An 8251-nucleotide genomic window follows, 5' to 3' on the forward strand; every position below is an offset into this window, starting at 1 on the left:
TTGGTGGTTTAATCCCTGAGAGCTCTGGGGGTCTGGATGGTTGATATTGTTGTTCTTCTTATGGGTTTGCAAACCCCTTCAGTTACTTCAGTCCTTTCTCTAATTCCTCCATTGGGACCCCGTGCTCAGTCCAATGGTTGACTGAGAACATTTGCCTCTGTATTTGTCAGGCTCTGGCAGAGCCTCTCAGGAGACACCTATATCAGGCTCCTTTCAGCAGGCACTTCTTGGCATCCACAATAGTGTCTGGCTTTGGTGACTATATATGGGATGGATCCCCAGGGGGGACAGTCTCTGGATGGCCTCTCCTTCAATCTCTGCTCTACACTTTGTCTCTGTATTTGTTCCCATGAGTATTTTGTTTCCCTTTCTAAGAAGGACTGAAGGACCCACACTTTGGTCTTCTATCTTCTTGAGCTTCATATGATCTGTGAATTCTATCATGGCTATTCTGAGTTTTGGAGCTAACATCCACTTATCAGTAAGTGTGTACCATGTGTTGGGTTACCTCATTCAAGATGATATTTTCTAGTTCTATTCATTTGCCTAAGAATTTCGTGAAGTCATTGTTTTTAATAACTGAGTAGTGCTCCATTTTGTAAGTGTACCACATTTTCTGTATCCATTCCTCTGTTGAGGAACATCTGGGTTCTTTCCAGCTTCTGGCTGTTATAAATGAGGCTGCTATGAATATACTAAGCCTGAAATGTATTATGCACATGATGTTGCCCTCAAGGAATAATCTTCAGTCTCCTATACTGCCTCTGAGAGGGTTCACTTAATACTAAACATCCAGCCTTTCTATCATCTAGTCACCCAACCCCTAATTATACAAACACAGTAAGAGTGTGTTTCTGTACAGAGACTTCAACCACAGTGCATCTATCAGTTTTATCATAATAAGCCAAATCTGAAAACAACCCAAATGTCCATCAGTGGATAATTTATTAAATAAATTATAACATATTTATATAGTGACTATTATTTAGCAGTAAGGAGGGATAATCTGTAAACATGGTAGCATGGATAAGTCTCAATGTGATTGTACAAAAAGGACTTGAGAGATATACACAGCATTCTATCCAGGAGCACATTGCAAGCAGGAAATTCACAATCAGAAACCATGTTCACTCACAAAACAATTATTATCAATTTTCTAACCATGATAGTATGAATCAGTTGTTGGTAATAACACAATTGGAAAAAGTCACAAATATATGGAAGTAAACAACACCCTAGAAGAAAAAGGGAGTCAGAGGTAAATGAAAAAAATATTTAAAAGAATCTTTAAAAGAACTAAAATGAATACAACTTACCAAAATGTATGGGATCTATTCAAAACAGAAGTGTGTAGGTAGAAATGTCAAATTAGAGTAAAAGGAAGACCTCAAGGAAACAACCTAAAGAAGCAACTCAAGAAAGTAAAACCAAATTATCCCCACTCATCAAAAGTCAGAAACGACCAACATTTTTGCAGGTACTAGAGAAATAATTGAAACAACCAGATTAAGTCTGATTTTTATTTAAGATAAACAAAACTCCCATTATTTTTAGCTTAAGAACAAGAGACTAAAATAAGTCTATAAATGAAAGAGAGGGCAATTCAATTGTACAAATACCACAAAACACGAGGATCAAATAAACTGCTATAAAAAACTTAAAACAACAAAATCATCTAAGAGAAATGGTAAATGCTTAAAAATATACAATCTGATATGGAATCACTATGAAGAATAGAAGCAGAATAAACAAATAAGGAAATCAAATCAGTAATCAAAAGTCCCTCAAAGAAAATCTCAGGACCTGATGATTTCAACATTGGATTATAATAAATATTAAAGAAGTAATTTTAATGTTCCTCTTTTAAGACAAGGTCTCTGTGTAGCCCTGGCTGTACTGAAACTCATTATGTAAATCCGAATAATCATGAATTCACAGAGATCCATATATGAGTTTGAGTCTCTAAAGGGTAGAGTCCATGATGGTGGAAAAAAAAAGAAAACCCAAAGCATGTTAGCTGAAGCTGAGATATCAGGGCAGCCATCTTGAAATATAAATAGGCAGAAGGAGGGCAAGTTAGAACTGGTGGCGTCTTTGAAATCCCAGTTCCCATCCCAAGTGTTATACTTCCTTCATCAAAGCTTCCCTAAATAGCCACCAAATGGGGACTAAGTATCCAATGCCTGGGCTATGAGGCACATCTCATTCAAACCACCAAGATACTTTTAATATCTTTTACTTACCCAAATTTTCTAACCATCACTACTAGCACTGTGTTGGAAAGAAATAATGGTTTTGACTTTAGGAGAAACTATGTTTTTGCTATTGAATACTAGCCATGGGAAGCCCTTGTCATGGACGGTTGTTATTATGCTCAAGAGCTATTTTCCTGTGCTTTTCCTCTGTGCATAATTGGGTGAGTGTTTTTAACATAAAAGGATGTTGAATTTTGTCAAGTGCTTTCTCTGCATCTACTGTAATAATCATGCCAGTTTTTTCTGTATTCTGTTAATATATCACATTTATTTATGTATGTTGACGCATTCTTGTATCCTGGGCATAAATCTCACCTAATCACAGCTTATATTACTTTTGTCATGTGCTATTGAATTCAATTTTCTAGTAGTTTTGAGGATATTTTGAATCCGTGCTTATCAGGGAAAATGGCCCATGCTTTTCTTCCCTTGTAATGTTTTTGTTTGGCTTTGGGTATCATATAATGATGATCTTAAAAAATGAGTTAGACTATTGTTCAAGTTTGGTTTTTGTGCTGTGATAAACACCATAAAACACACAATGAAAAACAACTAGGGGAGTAAAGGGTTTATTTCATTTCTTTAAATTAGAGTCCCTTATCCAGGGAAGTCAGGCAGGAAATCAAGCAAGGAAGAAACTTGAAACAGAAACATGAAGAATTCTATTTATATTCTCTTAGACTCATATTCAGCCACCATTATTCTATAGCCCATGCCCACCTACCTAAGGTTGGTCCCATCCACAATGAGCTACTGCTCCAGCCACCATACCTTTGTTCCACCACCATGGACTCTACCCTCTAGAACCACAAACTCAAAATAAAACCCTTCCTTCTATAAATTGCACTGGCCATGATGTCTTACAAAAGCAACAGAAAAGTAGCTAATTTGGGTATCCTTGAGGTAAAAGCCTTCTGTACTTTCTCTATAGTTGGCACACTTGTTCTTGTTTTTATCCAGCTCATATTTAGGCACTTGTGTTAACAAGATGTTTAGAATGTACTTCTGATATCCCTAGTAGCCACAATCTCACAACAAATTTCCTATTTCTCTGGCTCTTAAAATCATTCTGCCACAATGGTCCCTTGAGCCTTAGGTGTAGGAGCTGTGTTGTAGTTATTTTGGGACTGGGCTCCACACTCTTTATTGTATTGGTTGTGGTTTCCTTCAATGATCACCATCTGGTTCAAAGAGAAGTTGACCTGATGAGGAGTGAAAATTACTCTTATCTATAAATACAAGGACAAATATTTAGAATACAGAAAGAAATTATTCTGGTACTTTAAGGCAATTGTAGATTCTCCTTCAAAATACATGACTTCACTTATGAACTACACAAAGAACTACAGTCATCTGACTAATGTTGAGAGCCAGAGAAATAGTCTTCCTCATGGAAGAGCATACCAACTGGTAAACCAATATCTGTTTGTCAGCCTGAAAGCATTTAAATACAGGTAATTTTATACAGATAGAACAGACTGCATTTATTTGTATATTTATGAACACATGTAACAACAATTAAAGAAAAAGAAGCAATAAATTTAAAAGAGTGAGGCAGGGGATGGGGAGGTCTGTAGGAGGGTTTAGAAGGAAGAAAAAATGGGGGAAATGATATAATTCTATTATAGTCTCCAAAAATATTTTTTTAAAAAAAAGACAACCTATGAAATGATAGAAAATGTTTTATGCCTCATCTTAACATTCTAGAAGTACAAGAAATTCCATGCAAGTGGCCTGCTAGAATATGAAAAAAATTAAAGCACCACTAGTCATCAGGAAATTCAAAACTATTAATGAAATATTGCCTCATACAAGCTATGATATTAGCAGTATCAAAACAAAGGAAATGTAGCCAAGGAGATAAGAAGAGTATTTTATAGAGTGTTGGTAGGAATGTGACTTCTTATAATCACTATTAAAGAAGTATGGGGAGTCTTCATAAATTAAAACTAAAGCATATATATATGTGATCTGTCAGTAGCACCACATCAGGGTGTTCATCCAAAGGACTTAAGACTGCTGTTCCATGGTTACATAGCAAAATTCACAAGAGCCAAAACCTATAGAAATACTCTGCTCATCAACAGATACATAGATAAATTAAATGTGTGAATGAGCCAGAATTTTCCAGAGAAACAGAAATAATATGGATAAATACGTAATATTCATCTACCTAGAAATACAGATATGTGCTTTATTGTGAGAAAGGGCTCACACCATCACAGAGTCTGAGGAGTCTTTTCATAGGCCATCTATAAAAGAAAGAAGAAGGAAGTATCATATGTCTGTCTGTAGACAAAAGACATATGAGACATATGAGAAAGAAGAGATCTGGCCTGGCCATGCATCTCAGACCAAGGCCCAATGTATGCTGAAGCTGGCCCCAGAGTATGAGAAGAAAGAAAATTCTACTGTTCAAATGTGAATGGAAAGGTAAGGAAATCTCCCATCCTTTAGTGTCTTTCTCATGGGATCTTGGAGAATGTGTACTGCTTCTTCACATTTAAAGTGCAGGTTGTTATTCAGCCCATCAACTCAGTGACTAATTCTCTCTAGAGCCACTCTTATAGACAGCTCAGGAATGACTGTTTATGACTTTTACTGGGAAGACACATGGATACATTTAATTGCCACAGAAAGAAACCAACTCCAGTGTGAAACAGTGTATTGCTAGAGCATGAATGGCCACCTAGTGGTGATGATCATGTTACAACTTGCTACAATCTGAGTAGACCTTCAGGACAGTATGCTAGATAAAAACTCAAGCATAGAAAGAGAAGCACAAGAGACAGCTATATCTGGGTCCTTTCAGCAAAATCTTGCTAGTGTATGCAATGGTGTCAGCGTTTGGAAGCTGATTATGGGATGGATCCAGAGACAATGCCGGGGCCTAGCAAACACAGAAGTGGATGCTCACAGTCAGCTATTGGATGGATCACAGGGCCCCCAATGGAGGAGCTAGAGAAAGTACCCAAGGAGCTAAAGGGAGCTGCAACCCCATAGGTGGAACATTATTATGAACTAACCAGTACCCCAGAGCTCTTGACTCTAGCTGCATTTGTATCAAAAGATGGCCTAGTCGGCCATCACTGGAAAGAGAGGCCCATTGGACTTGCCAACTTTATATGCCCCAGTACAGGGGAATGCCAGGGCCAAGGGGTGGGAGTGGGTGGGTGGGGGGCTGGGGGAGGAGTGTATTGGGGACTTTTTGGATAGCATTGGAAATGTAATTGAGGAAAATATCTAATTAAAAAAAAGTATAATTAAAAAAAAGAAAGAAAGAGAAGCACTATGCTCCCTATAAGATGGGAACACCTTAAGACTCACCCAATGTCCATCTGTATTTCATTCTTTCAGCTTGTTCTCACCTCCTTGTAACCATGCAGCTACACCACCCTCTCTTTCACATTTTCCCAAAAGTGTAATATTCCGTGAAAATCGCAGTAAATGGAGCCTTATATGTTCAAAGTGACAAACAGGTATATGCTATTTAGGTTCTACATTAGAACCCCACTTAATGGTGCTAGTGTCTATTAGATAAAATGAAGGAGAATTTAGAAGAATGAGATATCCCAGTTAAAGAGTCTACGGATACCTTGAGCGAGCAAAGAAGATTCACCTAGTTGATGGGCCACTCCTCCCCCTTGGAAGGCTGCCATCAAGTTTGAGACTTCTGGATTAAACTGATGTCATGTTATCAAACTAGCATGTTCTTAGAGAAATTCTTTCTCTCTCTTCTCTTGCCTTCGTTGAGTCTCTGTAACTTTTGCCTTCCAGGTTCTGAACCAATGAGATGTAGAATATCATTTGTTAGCTAAAATTTCTTTCTGAAGCTCAACAAGCATTTATTTGACATATAAACTTGTCAAATCTGGAGGGCATACAAGGACTAGACTAGGGTACCTTTCCTCGAGATATTTTCAGTTTTACAAATGCTGTTACAATATAATTATAGTATTGCGGATGATTTTAAAAAGCAAGACAGTGTAAGAATGATGCTGCCAAGGGCTTTGTTGTTTAGAACATGATAAACTATAGTTAAAATAAAGAATACACACACACACACACGCATACACACACACACAAGCCACAGATATGAATATATGCAATGTATCATAACCAACTTGAATTCATTCCAGCAATAACTAGTTTGTACACAATTTGAGAATCAATTGAGGTAATTTAGGACACTAGCATATAAAAGAGTAAAGATATATGTATGGATGTGATCACTTCACATGCAGTAATCTGTGTATATGAGTATAGTATCTTTATAGAGATGAAGAAAAGCAGTTTTTATGTTGAAGGTTTAAAGTTTAGCTGGCAATATAGTTCAGTGGTAGAATATTTCCCTAGCATGTGCAAGGTTATACATAGTGTCAATCAACAATATTGGAAAAAAACAATCAAAACAAACAAACAAAAACCCACTACACTAGAGACTTTTGTTTAGAGGTTAAACAAAACTGGAATCTTGAAAAGTCTATTTAAGTCTGCATTTAAAAAATAAGTACCTGGACCTTCCTGGATGAAATAGAATGAGGCCCTGATGTATTCCAGCATGTAAAAACTTTCAACATTGTTCTGAGCTTTTATACAGGTTGACATTTCCATTAGTGCTTCAGCCCAAGGGAAGAAGTGTGCAAGCTGCCTGTGTCTGCACAGCTTTCACTTCTGAAGATGTGTCAGAGGTGGCTAACTTCCCTCATCCAATTTACTGAACCTTCGGGTGACATCTGCAGCTCATCTCCTCCCAAGGGCTCATCGACATCACGAGGGTGCATCACTGCCTTAGACCTTAAAGCTGACCTTCCTCTTCCTGAAGCAGTCACTGCTATTTGATTGTGATATCAAGGTGGTGGCTACTTTGTACATTCACCTCTTCCTCATGATTAAATGTCATCAACAACTTTTAGGCGTTTACCAAATGTTGATCTTGGCTTTCTGTAATGTGTCTTTTCCTTCTTGTTCTCTGAGCATGTAAACGAGCTTTTGCAATGGATTGACCAAGAATTCCATCCTGAACCAAATCATCTTCCCCTGGACTCTCAGAGGGCTACTTCAAGCACACATACAAGTTAGGTTCAGTTTGCTATGTCCCTTTTCTTCTGTTATGCACATAGCTGCCTACTGGGACCTTTTAAGGAGCTTAGAGCAAATTCAACCATTCATCCATAGAAAAGTACAAAAGATCAGTTTTCCTCTTTACCACCCACAGTTGTGCAGTTAGAGAAGCAGAGAGTGCACTTAGCCCCATCTAGACTCCTGGCCACACTCCATGGGCATGCTTTCAAACATTGCTATACTGTCCTTGCTCCCACGCATGCAGCCTGCTTGCAATCAATTTCTGGGAGCATGATTGATCTATTTTTCTCTGCCAGATAGACTTTATTGAAGCAGGCATATCCTTGGCACTTAAGTTCTTAATACAAATTCACATTGTTTATAAATGTGTGGGTAAAATGTAATATGAAGAAGGAACATGTGTGTGACTTCTGTGCTGCCTGACACAGTAGATGCTATGCACTAATTCCTGTTTGGATCTGGTAGGCTTTGATTTATTCTCCAGATGGCACTCATGTTGAGACTAATGTTCAGGTTATGTCTCACTCTCTCTCCATATCCTACTCCATTAGATGAAATGCTTTCATTTTTATTAGAGAAGGTAACAACTTTGTCTAAAGGGAGATATAATAATACTCATTGTGTAACTCCACACATACTTCCCCTACTCCGTTTTCTAGGAAACCAGTCAAGAGCAGGTGGACTTTTAGATAGAAATCAAGAAATAGGAGGGTTATTAGAGAGGGCTTTGGTGGTTCTAACATGTAGAAGGGAAAGGAAGCAAATGAGATTGAGCAGAGTGGGCTTCAGTGGAATGCAATACTTGATACAAGGGAATACATCTGTCAGACTTGTTTATCTACAGATAAAGCTCAGACCTGTTTAGAGTTGCGGCATTAGGGCTGGGTCTTGTTACTCCTAGAACAATGGAT

Source organism: Mus caroli, unplaced genomic scaffold (genome assembly GCF_978045245.1).
Source record: "Mus caroli unplaced genomic scaffold, Mus_caroli_1 scaffold_2, whole genome shotgun sequence".
Classification (NCBI taxonomy): Eukaryota; Metazoa; Chordata; class Mammalia; order Rodentia; family Muridae; genus Mus; species Mus caroli.